At 37.2% G+C, this 22,089-nt stretch overlaps 1 protein-coding gene across 1 annotated transcript in view; it reads left to right on the top strand.

The window, feature by feature from the left end:
- TBCA (tubulin folding cofactor A) overlaps positions 1-22,089 on the top strand; it is a 74,850-nt gene that overhangs the window by 453 nt on the left and 52,308 nt on the right. The window lies entirely within an intron of this gene.

Raw genomic sequence — 22,089 nt, 5'->3', positions numbered from 1 at the left:
GGGGGGGCGGGAGGGCGGGCCGGGCCCTGATCCCGAGCCTCCTGTGTGCGCGCGCCGGCCTGTCCTTGCTGAACTTGACCCGGGGAGGCGGATCCCAGATGTGCTGTCAAATGGACTTGAAAGCAGGCTCTGAAGTTTAGGGGGACGCCGAGGATCTGGGCCTCGTCAAAAAAGAGACCGTAGTGGAGCCGTGTGACCTAACATGGCTGGCGTGACTAGCAGGCTTTGAGAACTGGGCCTGAACTTCTAGCACACTCAGCAAACTTACGTGGCCTCACTTTCTCCAGTCAGATTCCCCGAAGCTCGCCCCAGAGGCTGTGAGATGCTGTTTAAATAACTTGTGAACCAGAAGTATCTGAGATAGGTCTTAATTTGGAATGTTTATTTTGCCAATGACGTGCCCATGACACAGCCTCAGGAGGTCCTGATGACATGTGCCCAAGGCGGTTGGGGCACAGCTTGGTTTAATACGTTTTAGGGAGACCTCAGATATTAGTCAATGTGTAAGGTGTACCTTGGTTCCCTCCAGAAAGGCAGGACAACTAGAAGGATGGGGAGCATCCAGGTCATAGGTAAGAGACAAATGGTTGCATTCTTTTGAGTCTTTGATCAGCTTTTCACTTAATACACAATTTACATGTGAGAGAGGGATAGAATAATAGTCACTTATGCCTTAGTCCGCTAAATGAATCTGCGATTTTACATACACTGTAGGGCAGAGGAAGCAGTCAGTTATGCATTTGTCTCAGGTGGGTAGAGGGGTGACTTTGAGTTCTGTCCTTTGTCCCATACCTGTGAAGATAAGCTATCAATTTACATTGCCAGGGTGAAATACAACAGAACTGTTTTAGAGTGAAGATCTTGAGGCCCACAAGGAATTTCCTTGTGGGCAAATTGTCCGGGAGGTATGTAGCTTTTTTTTTTTTTTAAATCTTTGTAGCTATCTTATTCAGGAATAAAATGAGAGGCAGGTTTGCTTGATGCAATTCCCAGCTTGACTTTTCTTTTTGGCTTAGTGATTTTGGGGTCCTGAGATTTATTTTTCCTTTCACAAACTCATGGGTAGTGCAATCCTGTAATTTGCTCAAATTCCTGTAAACCAAGAAAGTATCTGAGACAGGTTTCAATCAGTTTAGAAGTTTATTTTACCAAGGTTAAGGATATGCCTGTGACAGCCTCAGGAGGTCCTGATGACATGCGCCCAAGGTGGTCAGGCTACAGCTTGGTTTTATACATTTTAGGGAGACAGAAGACATCAATCAATACATGTACGATGTACATTGGTTTGATCTGGAAAGGCAGGACAACCCAAAGGGGGCTGGGGGCAGTTCCAAGTTATAGGAGGTTTTCCAACTGGCAGTTCGTTGAAAGAGTTTATCTTAAGACCTGGAATCAGTACAAGGGAGTGTGTCTGGGTTAAAATAAAGGGGTTGTGGAGATCAAGGTTCTTAGTAGGCAGATGAAGCCTCCAGGTAGCAGGCTTCAGAGAGAATAGATTGTAAATGTTTCTTATCAGACTTAAAAAGGTCCCAGACTCCTAGTTAATTTTCTAATGGATCATGAAAAAGACCTGGACAGGAAGAGGGTTCTCCACAGAATATAGATTTTCTGCTTAAGAGACATCTTTGCAGGGTCAGTTCAAAATATGTAAAAGAAATATATTTTAGAGTAAAATGCTTTTATTTCTTTCAGATCCCGCTATCTGTCCTGTGATGCCATACTAGAGTAAGGCTGGAATTTGGTGTCTTATTGTTACAAAAAGCCTTAAGACCTGTTTTTAATATTAATGCTGCTCAATTATTCCTGAGTTCCAAAGAGAGGAATGTATAATGAGACACGTCAGACCCCCTCTTCCCATCATGGCCTGAATTGCTTTAGAATGCCCTTAGTTGAGAGGAGGGGTCCATTCAGACGTTTGAGGAGCTTAGAATTTTATTTTTAGTTTGCATTCCTAAGTGCTGGTAGACACTTCAGTGTTCATTAGAACTTTATTGTTCAGACCCAAGAAGAGCAAACTTTTTGATGAAGTATTACAAGAGAAAAGATAAACAGTCTTCTGAAGAAGCAGGTTATTTTGTTGTAGCAATGTCTACTAAACAAACCAACTGGCTTCTTCCTGTTTGCCCACCTTTCCTTTGTTTATTGATATTTCCACTGGAGGAAGGACCAGGCAAAAGGGAGAATAAATTCACTTATGAAGATAATGCTTCCGAGTTTTAGCACAGCATCCCACTGTGCTTCCCTGGAAGCTTTATTGCCAAGGCAATAAGGAGACCATGTGAGTAGGAGTTAAATGCACAGCCATTTCTGAAGTGAGACTACTTGGGTTCAGATCTTGATTCTGCCCTTTATTGTTTGTTGTGGAATATATTACATTGTGCTGTGCCTCTTTTACCTTATTTGTAAAATAGAGCAAGTACCCACCTCAAGCAGTTGTTGCAAGAACTGCCTGCTGTGCTATTTAATACAGTATGTGGCAAATAGCAAGTGGGTAGTAAATGTTAATAATACTGTTTGGATTCCCATTTTACATATGAGAAACTGAGGCTTAATGAAGTTTAAAAAAAAGAAAAAAAAACTTGTCTAAAGTCATACTACTAGTTAGTGGCAATGCAAGGAAAAGGACCAAGGTTTCAAATCTACAACTTTCTCCTTTAAGCTACAGTGCTCCCGTAAAGAGTATTTTTAAAATTTGTAATAGGAAGGGAATTGAGATGTATATTTGAAAATATAAATAATCCATCCTATCCCTCAGCTCAGTGTTCTTTTGTTCACTTTTACCAGACTTACTTGGGTTATGTCGTTTTAGTCAGTATATTTGGCAGAACTATCAGGGTGTGTTGCAGAGTGCTGTAGAATGAAAGTCATGAGAAATGACTTCTAATGGTAGTTTCCCATTCATTTACTTATATGACCTTGACATTTCTCATTCCAGTGATGTCTACTAGTTTATAAAATTACTTAGTTCAAGTAGTTATATGCTTACAATACATATTCTAGAGAAAATACTCATTGAGATTATTATAAACTAAGTTTTTGACTTTTCAGAAGTTCTCAATGCTTATGTAAACTGCTTAGAAATAAATTTATCATTTTATGAAACTTGGTGATAGTTTACTATTATCTCAAATTGCTTATAAATTAATGGAAGTGCCTCCTATACATTTTAAAATGACTTTTCTGTTGACATTTTGGGGTATAGCTTCCCACTTATGTATTAAAATGCAATTAAAGAAAAACCCCTAAACTTTCTGTTTCAGCTGCTTGTTACTCACATTTTGCCTTGGTATATCACCATCTAACTCCATAAATATTGTCCCCTATTGTCTCTTGTGATTTTTCACCTGAAAATTATTTTACTATGACTCTTTCCATCTTCTACCTTAGTATCCTATTTTTATTTTATTATTATTTATTTTTATTTTACTTTAAGTTCTGGGATACATGTGCTGAACGTGCAGTTTTGTTATATAGGTATACATGTGCCATGGTGATTTGCTGCACCTATCGACCCGTCATCTAGGTTTTAAGCCCTGCAACCTATTTTTAAAAATCTATATTCTACCTCAGCAAAGAAAAAAATAGATGAGGCAGCAATGGCAACATATTACTAATTGTTGGGGCTGAATGATCACGGGGCTTCATTATATTTTTCTGTACATAAGTTTAACATTTTTCATGATAAAAAGGGTCTAAAAGATATGCTTTTTTCCTCCTCTCTCCAAAATTAGTTTCAAAGATATCTTAATTCATGATTCAGACATATTCTTGCTTTTGTGAAAGGGATTCTGTTCCTTTTTTTTTTTTTTTTTCTTTTATCAATGGTTTAAAAACCTATCCTCGACACGCTTTTAAATCTGTTCTTGACACTCTTTTTCTGGTTAGATGTTCATTTTCCATAGCCTCATTTATCTTCGGAAGTCACAACCTTTATTTGGAAGAAGAGGTTTAAAGTCATTATTCATGCCCCAAATCCTTCAATTTTCTCTCTAGAAATTGAGAGCAACTAGAAATTACATTTTAGGTATTCGTCCTAGAGTTCAGTTTGGGTAGGCTATACTAGAAAGAGTGGATTAATTTAGTTTCTAATTAGACCTGCTGGAACACTTCAGGTGACTCAGAAGTTCCTGATAGTGGGTCTGAGGAAACAATGTGGACAGGCAGGTTGAATGTTAGGGGAATATGGAAACAGGCAATAAGTAGATGATGGTATTTGGCGTGAAGGAGATCCAGCCATGCGTGGAAGATGGCCATTTCAGCATGTTGGCAAAATGGCAGAGGTGACCTGATGGATAGCAGCCCACATTATAAAGTAGAAGCAAGTTTCAGGGCCAGTATTTTTAGGCCCTGGGAAAATAGGCAGGAGGTTTACGGTGAGTGTCTTGTTCCTAGAGAAACTTTGTTACCTTGTATAGTAAAAGGCAAAGCATCTGATTTCTGGGAAGTGAGTTTCAAGAGAGAGAAGTTAGATTACTAGGAATAAAGAAAGAGTCTAGATACTAGGAATGGCTTAGAAGGTGAGAGTTGGACAGAATGAGGCTGAATTGGTGCTAAGCCTCTGACTCTGAGGGCTCCTTAAATATCTTCCAGCAACAAGATTTTAATAGTATTATTATTTTTAGTTGACACATACATATTTACAGGGTACCCTGTGATATTTTGTTACATGTATACTCCCCCCCCCCCCCCCCCCCCCGCCCCGGACAAATTTTTGCTGTGAAACTGGAGAAATGTATATAACAGAGGCTAGATGGGTTATTTTATTATTTTTATTTTTATTTTTTCCAAGTCAGAGTCTCGCTGTGTCACCCAGGCTGGAGTGGAGTGGTGTGATCTCGGCTCACTGCAGCTTCTGCCTCCTGGGTTCATCCCTGCCTCAGCCTCCTGAGTAGCTGGGATTACAGGTGCCTGCCACCATGGCCGGCTAATTTTTGTATTTTTTAGTAGAGACAGGATTTCGCCATGTTGGCCAGGCTGATCTTGAACTCCTGACCTCAGGTGATCCGCCTGCCGTGGCCTCCCAAAGTGCTGGAATTATAGGCGTGAGCCACCATGCCTGGCCCTAGGTGGGTTATTATACTAAGTTTCTTTGAGCAGCAGCCTTTGTTCACGTGTGACTCACTGGTAGTGGGTATTAGTTGGCAGGTTTGGGTGTAGCTGGCTCTTTGTTGTTTTTTTTTTTTTTTTAAGATTTGGATCTATGTTTCCAGCAGATTGCTAGACCTATTGATATCTGTGACAGGGTCACAATCTGGCAGCTCTAGCAGAGAGTTACCAAATAATACTCAGTTTTTTCCCCCAGCACAGAACTGTTGAACACTCTGTTTTTTTTTTTTTTTTTTTTTTGGAGCGGGGGAGGATATCTAGGTGGCATCAATTATCCCAGTTTGCCTGAGACTGAGGGGTTTCCCAGGATGTGGAACATTTCATTGCTAAAACTGGGAAAGTCCCAGGCAAACCAGAATGATTGGTCACCTCTTCTGTAACTAGCTAACATAGCTCTGTTTTATGTGTTCTGTGATTTATTTGGAGGCTATTTGCAGATAGTACAACTGTGAGTTGTATGTTGTACCTTAATTTAAAACTTAAGTGCATGGTGTAAATATGAATCTTTGACAGAGTAGCTTTTGTTCTGTGTTTAAATTATTAATGATTTAGAAAATAATTTTCACTAAAGTAGGAGAAAATACAGAATTGATATTTTCTAAATGTGGTATTTCAGCTAAGTGACTTATATGCACCAAAAGTTTCCAAGTGGGATTTGTGTTTATAAGAAACGTTTGTTTTTTATTAGACTTGTGATAAATTCAAGAAATTCTTCTACAAGTAAAAAACACTCATAATCATTTAACATAACAGGTTATTTAACTTTAAAGCCAACTTTCAATAAAGCCTGTTAAACTAGCTCACTGGTGAGTGAATGAATTGATTAAAAATACTTTCTTAAATATATCTTTTTATAACCATTTTGGATTGGTAATGGCTTAAAATCCAATGTGAACAAAGAATGTTAGGTCATTGGAAATAGCACTGACATTGGCCCATAGTTTTCCTCTGATTAAATGAAAGTGACACCAGTAGATTAGAATGAGACTAGGACAATTCACACTGCAATTGTGTTAGTTTAACTTTAACAATCTTTTAACACTCTTGTTTAAATGTAGCTGACATACCATAATTACAAATCTACAAGCCTTGATTATAGAATTTTACATCATGAACCTGTGGGGAAATTGTATTGATTTTTTTTTTTTAATAAAGCAAGCATTGTTCCCAAACTGTGGCATCTTCCGAAGTTTGTTTATACCTACATCTCATATACAACTGTGTATGGTGTATATGCTATGTATGGCAGGCATGAAGACAACATAAAAGGTATGTAAAATCTCTACGCTATTAGTTCAATATATATTATACTGATATAAAAACTGAAGAATGCAAATGACACATATACTTAAGTAAACATAAAGTTTACCCCCATTAGCTTTAGCTGTTTATATACTTATATTTAAAGCAATGATGCATAGAAGTATGGTGGACAGTATTTGGGAGAGGTTAAGAACATAGTCCTGTAAATTATTCCTGTAAGATTTGCTAGCTTTGTTTTCTTTTATCCTCTTTTGCACTGTACCCCATTGCTAAGTTCCGCCAGATGGCTACCTTCCTACTTTGAAATTTAGCTAGTTCCTTTAGGAATTTGTGTAATGTATTCAGTTCTCCAAAGTGGTGGTCAGAGGCCATGTCAAAATGGATTGCAGGTGGTCAGCTCTTTACCACATTCTGTTAACTACTTGGCAAGTAGTTACTCTTAGGAGCAATATAGCAGGCAACCAGATGTCTCTTCAAGCTGGAGAGGGAGAAGGCTAAGGCCACTCATCATCACAGTTTTCCCAACACAAGGTATTTTATTTTCCAGGTTGAATGTGGAGATGAAAGATCTTTGGCCCTGTATGTGTATGGGTGTTTTGTTTTTTCATTGCATTTTTTTTGTTTGCTTGGAAATTTTGAATATCTGTAGTAAGCAAGGTTGGAAAATTTTATTAATAATGGCAGTCTAAAACTCTTAAGACAGTAAATGCTTAGATGTGTGATGTCTATTCCAGTATTCTACTTCCAGTAATACATTTATAAAAATATAATAATGTTCTATTGTGATGCTGTTGTGTCCAAATAGAACTGATTTTTTTCTTAGTAACTTGTCATAGGTCTAACTAATCTAAAGATCACTCATTTAGCAGCCTCACTCAGGACCTATATCTTACTGTCTTTGAATCATCTGGTATGGTGTTGGCACATTATACTCAGTAAAAGTCTTTGCAATGAAAAGATGAAGGAATGAAATCTTCCTTTATAAGGATTTTGAACCTGATTGGATAAGCAGTAGAGAGCCACTGAATCAATTACCATATTACAGCGTAATAGTTACTATAGTTAGTTATTCTTGCAGCGAGAGTTAAATAGATGGGCTCCCAGGCTCCACTTACTACACATTATCACATATATGACCCTGGGAAAGTTACTTAACCTTTAAAAGCCCCAGTTTTCTTAGCTGGAACATGGGGTTAATGAAAGTACCTTTTTTTTTTTTTTGTATTGTTAGGAGAATTAAATAAGGTAATCATGTAAAGCACTTAGCCCAAATGCCTGATATGTAGTAAATGTTCAATGAATGCTAACTGCTCTCATTATTATCATTAACACCTATCTTCGTTCATTTGTGCTGCTATAAAAAAATACCTGAGACTGGGTAATTTGTAAATGATAGAAATTTATTGCTTATAGTTCCAGAGGCTGGGAAGTCCAAGATGAAGAGGCCAGCAAGTATCTGGTGAGGGCCTGGTCTCTTGCTTCCAGGCTGGTGCGCTGAACACTGTGTCTTCGCATGGCAGAAGAGCATTAAAGGGCCCAAGGCTGTGTGAAGCCTCTTTTATAAGGGCCTTAATCCCATTCACAAGGGAGGAGACCTTATTACCTAATCACCTTCTAAAGGCCCCATCTCTTAATACTGTAGCATTGGAAATAAAATTTTAGTGTGAATTTTGGAGGGATACAAACAGCAGCATCTTTATTACTTTTCTGTAGATTATCAACAGTGTGGATGAGGACTTAAGGATGAATGGTTACTAATCCCCAGGAGAGACCCTGGAACTTGGCTTTGGTTTGAACTGTGATAAAAGCTTGTGTTTTAGTTGCTTGTTCTGTTTACTGTCTATGGAGGGAGAAAGAAAGAGTATGAACCTTGTGTTCTTGAGTAATTTCTAAGACTTTGTAATGATCATCTTTTTGTGATCATTGCTGAGGCAGTGATTCCCTACCCCCAAGCCCCAGCAAAAAAAAAAAATCTTTGGTTTATATCAATTATCTTGTACTTTTAACGCTTAAAAAACACTGTATCTGTATCATTAGCACAATGTGGCAAGGCCAGTTTTGCTTTTTTATTGGACTATCATTAAGTTTATTATAGGGAAGAGTAGACAAGTGAGTTTTGGAGAACCCTAATTTCAAAATCTATAAATGATTCACACAGTGATTACAAGACATTCTTACAATTCTAGTGCTAGATTATAGTTATATCCAAATCCTTCTTAATGTTTTTTAACTGAGTTCTCTGTTGTTGAGATCCTTTCACTGCCACAAGTAAGTTACCGAGTTCTGTGTGTGTGTGCATGTGTGTATTCTAACTCAGTTTATTTGTCTATAAAGGATGTCGGAGCAAGTAGCCATCAGCTTTTTCATTAAATGTTCCTCAGCTTCTGAATAATACTAATGTCACGATTTTAATAAATCATTTGTTGCCTGAAATACATTTGTACTCTATGAAATTTTAGAAGACCTCCAAGTCTACTGAAGTGTATTTGAACTTACATTACTAGTATAGTATTATAATTTTGATCCCCAAATCTAGAATGTTAAGTTCTGAAGACACTGCACTATATCAAAGTATACAAAGATTTTCTTAAGGCCAAACAGTTCTTCACATCTTTTCAGGACCTGCTTTTCACAGAATTGTTTTTCAACAAATAGACACTTAATAGATATTTGTCAATTGAGCTAAGAACTGGAGGAAACCAGAAAAGGGTTTATGAGGGGGAACACATCAAGAGACTGGAAATAAAAGTTTGCTTTATAAATAAAAGTGAGAGACTTAGAAATGGAGAAAGAAAAGAGAAACAACCACTGTTAAGTAATAACCACCCTCAAATAGACATTTTTCAGGATAGTATTTTTATTTTATTAGAGATATAAAAGATATGAAAATATATCAAGGATTTGTTTAAAAGCAACAATTTTACATTTTTTAAACTAGGAAGAGACTAGTCTATTGTGGAAAATTTAAAAATTATTACAGGTCTGTCAAAAAAGTTTTTGTAGTTTACCTAGAATTAACTAGAATAGATTCTTTAATTCTAGTTTAATAGAGGGGTGTGTGTTTGTGTGTTTAACTGCCTGCTAAGTTACATAGACTAATCCACTCCAGGTTATTATTATTATTATTATTTTGCAACTTAAGAAAAATAGTAGGGACATACGTATGTCGAAATCTCATGGGGAGTAGGTGGTATTTCAGGGAAACAAAAGAGCAAAGGTTTGGTCCCAGTCCTTAAGGAATTTGTACATTGTTAAGTTATGCAGTATACATGTATATGAGGATTTATTCCTAGAACTTCAAGTATGAATGTACGAATGTATTTTTTTATTCTCATTTTAATGGATATGTAGTTTAGTTTTCTTTTTTTGGCCCTAGTTTTTCACTTGTACAAATGGTGCTACAATGTACATGTTATATATGGCCCCTAGAACGCATATGTAATGGTTAGCATTAGGCAGAACTTCTCAAAGAGTAGACCCAGAATGGATTTCAGGTGTGTGGAAGTATATCTCTTCTCAGCTATAAGAATGGCAAGGTGTGGCCAAGAGCAGCCATGAGATACATGGGGGAAGAGTCATTCAGACAGAAGAAACAGCAAATTCAAAGACTTGAAAAAGGTAGTAAGATTGGCCTGTTTGAGGAGCAGCAACCAACTGAAGGAGAGGAAAAGGGGTAGGAGATTCAGAAAAGTAGGAGGGAGAGGGTACAGATCTTAGAAGGACTTCATGTAAGGACTTGGGCTTCAGATGTCACCATCTCTATGAGAGTTTCCTGGCTATGTCCAATGTTAGTGCCCCCTTTTCTGTGTTCCCAGAGAACGTTGTAGTTTTCACTATGATAGTACTAAAAATACATTAAGCTATTTGTTCTATTTGCTAGGCTGATAGCTTCCAAAGTATGGTCTAGGAACCCCTTGGGGTCCCTAACACCCATTCAGGGGTTCTGCAAAGTAGAAATTATTTTTATAGTAACTAAGACATTTGCCTTTTTCACGTTCACTTGCTCACAATTGTACAGTGGAGTTTTTCAGGGGCTATGTGATGTTTGATACTGCAACAGATTGAATATAGAAGCAGATATGAGAATCCAGCTGCTTCTCTTACAGACATAAAGATTTGCAAAAATGTAAAATAGTGCCCTTTTTCTATTTTTCGTTTTGTTTTGGAAAGTAAGATTATTTTTCGCAAAATAGGTTATTTTTGCTAACGTTGTAGTACATTGATTTTGTTATTTTTAAGTAAATTAACAAATATATTTAAAATTTTTCTAACTTTAAATATTTAAAAAATTTGTTTTAATTTCTAATACAGTAAATATTAATAGAGATAATTCACATAAACAAAGCTCCTTGGGTAGAGTCCAGATTCAGATCACATCAAGCAAGATGTTTTGTTTGGAATGGAGAATTTAAATTGGGATGGCTAGCAATGACTTTTGGGTTATGTGGGAAAAGGAGACAGAGTTTTGAGTTGTTTTTGGTTAATTCTAACAGAAGATGAGAAAGCACTGTAATACTCTATATTATTGGTGAATAAAGTGTTTCACGTACATATTTTACCATTGGTTGAGATTTAACCCTTCAAGTGCTAAAAGTATTTTTAAAGATACCTTTAGGAAAACGTTTCCCCAAATATATACTTGCTTCATCGAATTACACTGAAATTTTCTATAAATTAGTTTTTTTCTGAATATTGCTATAAACTTTTTAAAGATAGGTGAACAGAGTTAAAAATAAAGATGGGAGACTTAAGTGTGCTGTAAGGAATGAATCCAAGTTAGTTACCCCAACAGTATTTTCTTTCTTTGGATACTGGTTGTATAGAATTGAATTAATCTTAATCCTTGATTTATGCCACATACTCATTATTGGTCCATGCATGGCCCTCATTTGTTTGCTGTATGCCTGTATTTATTACTTTCAAATAGTGTATTAATAACATGAGTCCATCACCTAACACAAGAAGTAAAACAGTAGTAATAACATCTAATTTTGTGCTATTACCCCCACCTGATGTAACTACTGTTTTTAATCTTGTGTTTAATATTACCTTTTTGAAATATAATTTTATTTGTGTGTTGCTAAAACGTGTCATTTACTTTTAGTTATTTTTTACTTTGTAAGAAGGGCATTTTCTGGGACTTACCATTTTTCACCTATGTTGATAGGATTCAGCCCTACATTTTTACTCTTAGGTGCAGTACATTTTTTCAATGGTCATGTAATATTCCATTGTTTGATAATACCACAATTTATCCATTCCTCTTATTGATGAGCATTTGGATTGTTTCACTTATTAACTGAGTTTCTATGTACATTCTTGTTCATGTCTCTGTTAATTATGTCTGAGGGTTTTTCTTGGGTATATACCCAGGAATGAAATCGTTTGGTCATAAGTATGTGAATATCGATCTCGTAAAATGCATATCTTAGTTCAAGCTGCCCTAACAACATACCATAGACTGGGGGGCTTATAAATGATAGAATTTATTTCTCAAAGTTCTGGAGGCTGGAAGTCTGAGATTTAGGGTGCTAGCATGGTCATATTCTGGTGAGGGCTGTCTTTGGGTTGAGGACTGCTGTCTTCTCATTGTATCCTCGAGTGGTGAGAAGAGATCTGGAGAGCTCTCTGAGGTCTCTTTTATAAGGGCACTAATCTCATTCATGAGGGCTCCACCCTCTTGATTTCATTACCTCCCAAAGACCCCATCCCCTAATAGCGTTACATTAAACGTTAAGATATATGAATTGGGGCATTGGGGTTGGGAGGAAGGGATGGGCACACAAACATTTAGTCCCTTGCAATGCCAAACTTCCACAGGGATTGTACCCTTTTATGTTCCCAACTGCATTATGTGGGAATTCCTTTCATTGACCCACATCCTCTCCAATGCTTGAAAGACTTCTTAATTTTACTCCATTATACTGTCTTTGTTTAGTTTTCATTTCGGAAAAAAATTGTTTTGCTTGTCTTTTTATTTTATTTATTTATTTTTTTATTTTATTTATTATTATTTATTTTGAGACGGAGTCTCGCTGTCGCCCAGGCGGGAGTGCAGTGCCGCAATCTCGGCTCACTGCAAGCTCCGCCTCCCAGGTTCACGCCATTCTCCTGCCTCAGCCTCCTGCCTAGCTGGGACTACAGGCGCCCACCACCACGCCCGGCTAATTTTTTTGTATTTTTAGTAGAGAGCGTTTCACCGTGTTAGCCAGGATGGTCTCGATTTCCTGACCTTGTGATCCGCCCGCCTCGGCCTCCCAAAGTGCTGAGATTACAGGCGCGAGCCACCGCGCCCTGCCGCTTGTCTTTTTAAATGAGCCATCTCCAAGATAAAAAGCAAAAGAAAAGAGGATGTGAGGCTCCAGACCCACACTCACTCACTTAATCATCATCTTCTGCTTTGTATAGAATGATGTACGTATATACCTTAGACAACCCAGAGTTTTTCCCTGGTGGATAGGGGAGACTTTCAGCCCTACCTGTTTCCAGGACTGTGCACTTAGTGAACGGTGTGTGGAGAGTGAGGGGAGGCCTATAGACAGTGGGTCCTGAAAACCCTCTTGGTGCTCTGTTTTTCAGGAGCTGAAGCCAAAGAATGCCAATAATTAATACTTTTTGAGTGGTTCTTTTCATTACTGTTAATTAGATTTATGATACCTTGAGTTCTTAAGTTTGGCATAGCATTTCTAAAGAAAGATTGAATTATTTGTTGATAATGTTGTTTTTAACCCAATACCATGTGGTTTATAATTGCCAATGCCATAGATTTAAAAACCTGGCACAGATTATACCCCTCATCTTCTCTGCTTGTCCTCAGCACTACTACCACAATTAAAAAGTACTATTTTCTTTTTTTTTTTGTTTTTGTTTTTGTTTTTAGGAGTGCAAGAGGTTTATTGCAGGGAGAGGGGGTAGTGGCAACGCCAGTGAAGGAGAGGAAGCGGGAAAGGGCTGGGAGAGCCTCAGACTGTGCTGCAGATCTAACAAAGTCTTGGCCAACCCAGCGTGTCCTCTGGGCAAAGACTGTTTGTTAGAAGCTGTCAGCTAACTGCCCTCCTTGCGGGTGAATAGCAAGTTCTTTCTTGAAGGGAGACAGGAACGGCTCACCTCCATGGCTGTCCCAGAAGCTAAGGCAAAAAGGATTTTGCAGATGTGATTAAGGATCTTGAGATTCAGAGATGATCTGGGATTATCCGGTGGGCCCCATGTAATCACAAGCGTCCTTACAAGAGGGCGGCAGAAGGGTCAGCGTCAGAGAGGGAGATGTGCTAATGGAAGCGGAGGTCAGAGTGTGTGGCTCCGATCCAAGACATGCCACAAGCCTTAAGAAGCTGGAAAAGGCAAGAGGCAGATTCTCTCCTAGAGCCTCCACAAGGAACACAGCTCTGCTGACACCTGGACCATTTGGACTTCTGACCTCCAGAGGCCTTCCAGCTGCTTAGGCTTGAACTCCGGCTGCAGCCGCCAGCAGCCGAAACGCGCCCGGGACCGACGTGGTTCGCAGCACTTGCACCTAAAAAGTACTATTTTCTTTAAAAAGAAAATAAATAGACCTTAAAATTGATATTTTCATTTTCTACGTATTAATCTTTTAAAACTATGCTAGCATTTTTAGTATTACATTAAGTAGAAGTAGTCTTGGGAGACAACTTTGTCTTTTATTTTTGTTTATAAATAGAATAATTCTAATACATTTCTTTTAAATGGGCAATATGGTATATAGTATTTGGTGATGACTGTCTTCATTGCAAATGTCTAGTGAACACTCTGGCTGCTTCCACAGTAATTTTTCTTTTCATGATAACTACCTGCATTTTCATTCCAGTATCTACTGTCCTTCCCCACATGCACATAGCCTGTGTTCTTTGAAGGAAAGTGCCTCACCTACAGCAGCTTTGGTGGGGGCCTATCAGACATATTAAAGGCATTCAGTTTTCCTGGCCACAGAAACTGATTCTGCATGGTCATGTGATTTAGACTAATCTAAACAGGGTAAATTTCAGAACTCTTGCTTAGAATTCTGAGACAGAAGTATTAAACTTTCCCATGTAACTCTGATTGCGGCTGCAGTCTTCTTTTAGCACTACAGCATCTGGCCTTGGGAGGCAGCTTGTATTATAAATAGCACAATGAAGAGACAAAAACAAAGTTCTTGATGGAAACATCTGTTGGACGGCTGGATCAGCCAGCCTTCAAGCAGGTCCTCCCTGCATTACACTAGCCAAAAAAAAAAAAAAAAAAGTGATTAAATTCCCTGAATTGAAAACATGTTACTTGCAGTAGAGTATTAATTGAAATAATTACTCAAATTCCTAATTTTTGTATACCTATGTATAACATAAAGAGTGATTTTTTCCTTACTAAACTGGCTAGGGATTTACTTCCTTCCCGCCTATCTCTTCTTTTGTAAATTCTGCTCTTGCTTTAGGTTCAGCTTTAGCCTTTCAGTTTCCCTCCATTTCAGTGTCCTATTGAGGTCTGATCCTCTGTATTAGAAGTAGGAAAGAGAATCAAATGCTGTCTTTTCTTCAACCCTCCCCTCTTCTCTCAACTCTTGTCCAGTTCAGTGCTGTTCTCTGATTAAGGAGGATAAATGCATACGAATTGCTTTAGTTTCTGAGAAGATCATCTCGATTTCTCCCCTTTGGAGAAATTTTGGAGACTATGTTGAATATTTTTGAAAATTATAAGATAAAAACAAATTAACCATACAGATATGCTGAACAAGTTTCCTTCTGAATGTAGTCTTAATAGGAGAAAACATTTTTCAATACAAATCTAAAATTCAAAAATCTAAAATCTAAACAAAAACACAAATCTATACTTCATGTTTCAAACACTATTGCCAAAGTATCTATCTAGCCAAATAGAATAAGAAGAAGCAGAAAAAACTTTAAAAGACCAATAGCACCTTGCTAGCACATTGCTAATAAGAACTAATAGGTACTTAAACTGATGAAAGTGATTCAGACAACAACATATTAACCCCCTACTGTGCCCTGTTTTAAGCTGTTAATAGACATTAGTCTTTTAAAGAAAGACTAACGCTTCTATATTTGTTTTCTAAGCTTTTGATACATTGGTGAACAGTTAAAGACACTTGCCATATCTGATTCTTATAGCACAGTGCATTTTCCAGAATACTTTTTAGAAATGCTAACTGCTCTAAAAGTTTAGATTCCATGTAGTCTTTAAGAGTTCTTAATGTAATAAATATTGTATATTACATTTTGATTATTGTAATTAAATTTTTTGTAGAAGTTATTTGAAATGAATAAATGCTAGTATTTTTCACTGACAGAGACAATGTTATATGTAGTGAAAGTAGTAGTTCTTAGATTTGATTTTTTTCAATCACATAGTAAGACCATAATTTTCCCAGATTTTTTAGTACTGTCATCTATGAAATTGTAAGTATTGGTTATTTTCCTGAATTTTTAATTTAATTTTTAGAGATTTGGCTGGTAAGTGTATGTATGTATGAGGAAGGAGGATTTTTAAAGTGTAATTTTCTTAAAAATGTGAGTAAACTTTTAATGCTGACTCCCTCCACGTTAGAGTGTAATAGCTTAAATTTTTGTTTAGGTGCATTACTTTTATAGCACTTTAGAGAAGTGCTGTAGAAGACTTTGATCTTTTAGTTTTTGCTGTTTTATGTTTTTATAGTAATTTCAAATACAAAGCTATTAGAAATTTGGCTGGATTTTTAAAACAATTTTATCTTGAAGAAACTGCCTGATATAAGTAAATGTTGAAGAAAATGTTGGTTGGATTGATTAATGTTATGGTGTATCTGATTTGGATAAATTAAGACTTTACCAAAAATTTGGGGCTTTGGTAATTCTTTAAAAGTAAGCATAGTACTTAATCTGTGGTCCAGATGGTACATTTGTAATGATGCAAGAAATGAATGATACGTGCACAAAGTGGTTTTCTATTGTTTCTCATCCCTATTCAAAAATTAAGGAAAAAAAAGAAAATATTCATGAGACTGTTTTATACAGTTTGTGTTATTATGTCTACCAAGTTAATATCGAAAAAGGAAGTTTAGACATAGGAATTGAGTTTATTGCTAAAAGTTAGTGATTCAAGGTAGTATTGGGGCATTGCAGTTTTGCTAGGATTAGTCTTTTGGTTAAGATCAAGTGCATAGTATGACAATCTTCCCTTATCCCAGAATACTTTCTATATAGTTAAAATAAACCCTTTTTATGTTATTTTAGTATCAAAATCTACAATTTAATGTCCCACTTGTCTACGGTCTTATAAATCAGAAATAATTGAAAAAGTAAAACAAGTCTTCATTATTAAAAAAAATTATTTATTTTTATTTATTTTTTCATAGAGACGGGGCCTCAATATGTTGCCCAGTCTAGTCTAGAACTCCTGAGCTCAAGTGATGCTTCTTCCTTGGCCTCCCAAAGTGCTGGGATTACAGGCCTGAGCTACCACGGCCAGGCCTGAAACAGTGAAACAAGTTTTGAATGGCAACTTTCAGATACCTCTAAAGGCTGAAATGCCCCATTGGGAACCAAAGGGATGAAAAACTGTTTACTCTTCTTATGCAAGTTTTACTACTATTGAAACAGAAATGGCCAGTAAACTTGAAGATATCAACAACTAATCCTTTACCCAACAGCAAGCATACAGAAGCTCATCTTTCTTACACTTTTAATTGGTTACCATAGTAATTAAAAGTCCCTGACTTTCTTCACAAGGGAAAAATCTTTTCCAATAAACAGAGTTGAACAATTTTGGTGAGCGAACATGCGAAATGATAACTAGTACCTCCCCTGTCAGCTACTAATATTACTGCCAATCTAGACTATGATAAATTTTCCTAAGCCTGAGAATTTCTTCACTGGATTTATTTCAACAGGTATTTATTGAATATCTACTGTGTATAAGGCACTATATTAAATATTGACCACTGTTCACCAGAAATTTGTTACTCAGTTTTTGCCAAAATTGGCCCCCTATACCATCACCAATTCTTAGCTGAAAGAGCGTAAGTGCTGTTTAACACGTAATTCATGATACCCCCTAGCTTAACGTTCCTTAATATCAGATATTCAGGTTTAAACTCATTGTGAAAATTCAGACTAGTGTCTTCCTTATATTATGATAAACTTGTGAAATTAGTGATACTTGTAATTGTTACTAAGAAAAACTAAAGTTGTGACTAATTTTAGTGGCAAAGACAGTACTTTGAATTACAAATAAATATTACAGCATTTCTTTGAATTGCAAATAATATATTTACAAAGCACTGCTTTGAAACCAATGAGTGATGAGAAAAATGCTGAAATAGGAAAGGCAGTTCTTTTATAATTATAAAAGTAAGGTAATATCACTTTTATACTTGATTTATTGAATACTAATGTTTTCTGCTTCTAAAATCTCCCTTCTCCGCCCAGTGCCCCCAGCTTTTTCTTTCTTTTGCTTGTTTTGGCAACATAAAAAGGCATAGGAATAACACCATTAGTTGATATTTATTGAACTTTCACTGTGTGCTGTATGTACATTAGCTAAGCGCTTCATGTATATGTCATTTAACCTTCACAATACTTAATGTGAAGTAGTTGCAATGACCCGCATTTTACAGATGAAGAAATTTAGTTTAAGTAATGTACCCAAAGATACACAGCTGGAAAGTGGTAGAGCCAGGATGAGAGCACCTGTTGAGTGACACCAGCGTACTGGCTATACCTTTTTATACTTTGACAAATTTATATGAGAGGAAACTGTGGATGAAGAAAGGTGAATAAGAGGCTGGGCGCAGTGGCTCACGCCTGTAATCTCAGCACTTTGGGAGGCCGAAGCGGGCGGATCACTTGAGGTCAGGAGTTCGAGACCAGCCTGGCCAACATGGTGAAACCCCGTCTCTACTAAAAATACAAAAATTAGCCGGGCATAGTAGTGGACGCCTGTAATCCCAGCTGCTTGAGGGGCTGAGGCAGGAGAATCTGGGAGGCAGAGGTTGCAGTGAGCCGAGATCGTGCCACTGCCCTCCAGCATGGTGACAAAAAAAAGGTGAATAAGACATCCTGTTTTCTGCAAGCTCAGAAAAAGAAGTCCTGTAGTTAAGGACAGAATGCTTTATAAGTCAGCAGAGGTTATGACAAACTTCCTCTATGGCAGTTTTTCAAACTTGGCACTTTTGATATTTTGGGCTAATACTTTGTTGGGGGCAGAGAGGGCTGTCCTTTACATTGGGGTATTTAGCAGCATCCCTGATGTCTACCCACTAGATGGTAGTAGAACCCTCACTACACACAGTTGTGACAAGCAAGATTGTCTCCAGAAATTGTCAAAATTGCCCCTGTTGAGAACTACTATTCTAGGATTAGGGAAGGTTTATCACAGGTGACATTTGAGCGGGATCTTGAGATTGAATAGAGGTCATGTTTTAGATAGAGCCATAGGTATGAGGGCATGGAGGTGTGAATCAGTATGTTACATTTGGGAGGCAATAAAATGTATGTGATGGCTGGAGCATTTAGGGTCCATGGAGTTGGGAAGTTAGTAAGACATAAAGCTGATAATTTGGGACTGAGTTGTGTATGTCATATACTATTAATAAGTTTGCAAGTGAGTAGCAATCTGGATGGTCCACACAGTATTTAATTGCCTCTTTGGATCTTCCACTAGAGTGTCAGTTCTTTGAGAGCAGAGACCACATCTGTCTTATTTACCATTATATGCCCAGTGCCTACGATGGTACCTGGCACAACTTTGTGAAATAGGAAGGACAAAAATAGGATATTTATAGATGTGAAAACTCCCAGAAGAGGTTGTGGTAGTCATGAGAATGAAATTTGAAGACCTCCATATAAAGGGAACATAATTAACTAAGGGCCCCAGCTACTAGATTGTGAAATCGATTACTACATTTGTCCCAAGGTCTTACACCCCATAAGCTGCTGCCAGCCAGAGACTGGATGCAGCAGGGATACTGAGGCCTTCTCCTGGGAGACGTGGGATTCCCTTGATGACAGACTTTAGCCTTAGGATTCCCAGTGCTCTTGCTGAACCTTCCTTAAACTGCAGGGAAGTCTAGGTTGCTTCTTCCTAACCTTTCCCCACTCGTATCTGTACTCAGGGTCAGAATTGCGTTGTAGTCTGATGACTCTTCCGGCCTTCTCTGACTTCCTCTCTATTTTCTGTTCCCATGGATATTTGCCCAGATAAAATCCTTGCCAAGTTTAGTCTCATCTTAATGTCCGTTTCTCCAGGGACTGGCTAACATACAGATTAAGTGACTTTCAAAGGGCACACATTTATTAAGTAGCAAAATATGTCCTACAATCTAGAATTTAGGTATCTTAGTCCATACCTCTAACCACTATATGCTATCCATTAGTAAGGTAGTAATTTATGACACTGGCATTTATTTCTCCTAACCAGTATTTTGAGTCTAATGGTATGGTAAAATGCCTTAGCTTTTGTAGTTGATTATCAAATCTTTAAGAATTTCTGATTCCAGATTTTAGTCATATTAAGAATTTTCTGGCTCTTGCTTGGCATATTGATAGAAGATGGCATGGGACTGGGTAAAATACAGTAGATAATTTCTATCTTGTTGAGGGATGTGTTCAGAGATCTTTTCTAATCCCCAGACTTGCAAACAATGATTTTCTTAGATCCCTTTACTTACTGTTATTACTAACGGTAACAATTGACCTCCATTTCTGGGTCTTTTTTCTCGAAGAAACAATATTGTTTTTTGTTTGTGTTTTAATTCATTAACTAGAGTAATAGCAAACATAAGGACAAAACAAAGAACAGAAAAGCTACATTGAGATTGAGTGTTGGATAGTTATCAGACTCATTCACCATATTGATGACTTGTTCTTGAATACCATCTTCACAGCTCATATGGCCTTTAGAATTGTATTTCAGCAAAATTAAAATTATATTACCTGAACGTTTTGGTATATTTACTGAAAGTTAAGTCCTCAAATGTCATTACCCTTTCAGGCCATTGACATACAGGAAAACACCATTGAGGGCCTTCTACAAATATAACTTAGTTTTTCTTTTCTTTACAATAAAAAATGTTGACTTTACGTAATTTTTAATTAGAGATGTTAGAAATATGGAACAGCATTCAGTTAGTAGAATAAAAGTATAAAATTTTCTGTGTTTTCATTTTATGGCCAGTAAATGTTGTGAGAAGAAGGGGAGGGATGAGGAAGAGATATGAAATAATGAGGGAGTCAGGTGCAAAAAGGAGGAGTACTTGTGACAGGTTGAATATTCCTTATCTGAAAATCTGAAATGCCCCCAAATCTGAAACCTTTTTGAATGCCCACGTGACACTCAAAGGAAATGCTCATGGGAGGAATTAAGATGTTTGGATTAGGGATGCTTAACTGCTAAGTACTATATAATGCCAGTATTCCAAAATCCAAAAAAATCCAAAATCAGAAGCATTGTGGATTGTCCCAAGCATTGTGGATAAAGGATACTCAACCTTTATTTGCTTTGGCCTGTGGGCCTCAGGTAACATTTCACTGATTTTACCCATTAAAGGACTGAGTTCCTTAAGAGTGTTAAAACATGCCATATTCTCTGTGCAGTCTCCAGAATCAAGGATCATGCTTTGAACTTAGTTATTCATGAAGCATTTGACTCCTGAATAGATGACTGGCTGTTGAATCAGTGATCACAGTTCTTCAAATATTCTTGTCCCCAAATATTAGAGAAAGTACTCTGATTGGGATATTTAGAGTAGCTCAGGGTAGTTCTCCCTGAACTGTATCAGCAGCCCAAATGAAATTGAGCCAAGGGCCAACTCTAGACTCAAGCCAACTTTCCTACTCTTTATTGTTGGACTTGGTAAATATATCAACTTCTGAATATAAAAATCTCCCTTCAGGTTTTCATTAAATATTCAGTTTCCTCTGACTAGAATACTCTCTAACCATCTGCTCTGGATAATACTTACTAGTCCTTAACTTTTAGGTCTCTTTTAAATCATTACTTTTAAAAAAATTTATTTTTTTTCTTTTTCTGTTACTTCTTTCTTGAAGTCTTCCATGGTTAATGGTAGGATCAGGTGCTCTTTGTATGTGCCCCACGCACCATCAAACCTACAGACTTACTTGCATCACACCCTTACTATCCTTATTACCTCCTCTTGGAATAAAAGATCTGAACCTTTTATTGAAAGCCAACATTCTGTGATGTCAGTCCTATCCTTTTGCCCTGTGTGTTTGTCTCTTCTTAATCCTGTGTCTCTAACCTCTACGAGTTTCTCCTCAATAGCATTCAGGTATGGTGAAGTCACTTTTATCTCACAAAAACACCACCAAAAACCTCTATCCTATTTCCCTCTCTTGGAACCAAACTTGGCAAAGGAATTATCTTCTCCACAACCCTACCTCCTAGTCACTTCTTAACCCATTGTAGTCTGATTTCTTTTCTTAGTAGTAGCAGTAAAAAAGATCACCCATAATTTTTAAGGTCTTTATCTTGCCTTCTTAGTAACAGTTGACACAGTTGTCCTTTCCACTTTCATAAAAAGCTTTCATCCTGTTTTCTTGCTACAGTGATACTTCAATGCTTTGGTTTCCTGCTATATTCTTCCCCCTTATTATTATTTTTGACTCTTTTCTCTGTTATTTATGCAAGAAAAATTTATTGAGCCATCAATATATGTCAGGTACTGTTTGAATGATAGAGATACAATAGTGAGTAAGACAGATGTCGTTTTTG

Source organism: Nomascus leucogenys, chromosome 2 (genome assembly GCF_006542625.1).
Source record: "Nomascus leucogenys isolate Asia chromosome 2, Asia_NLE_v1, whole genome shotgun sequence".
In the NCBI taxonomy this organism is placed as follows: Eukaryota; Metazoa; Chordata; class Mammalia; order Primates; family Hylobatidae; genus Nomascus; species Nomascus leucogenys.
This window is presented reverse-complemented; position numbering and strand designations above follow the sequence as displayed.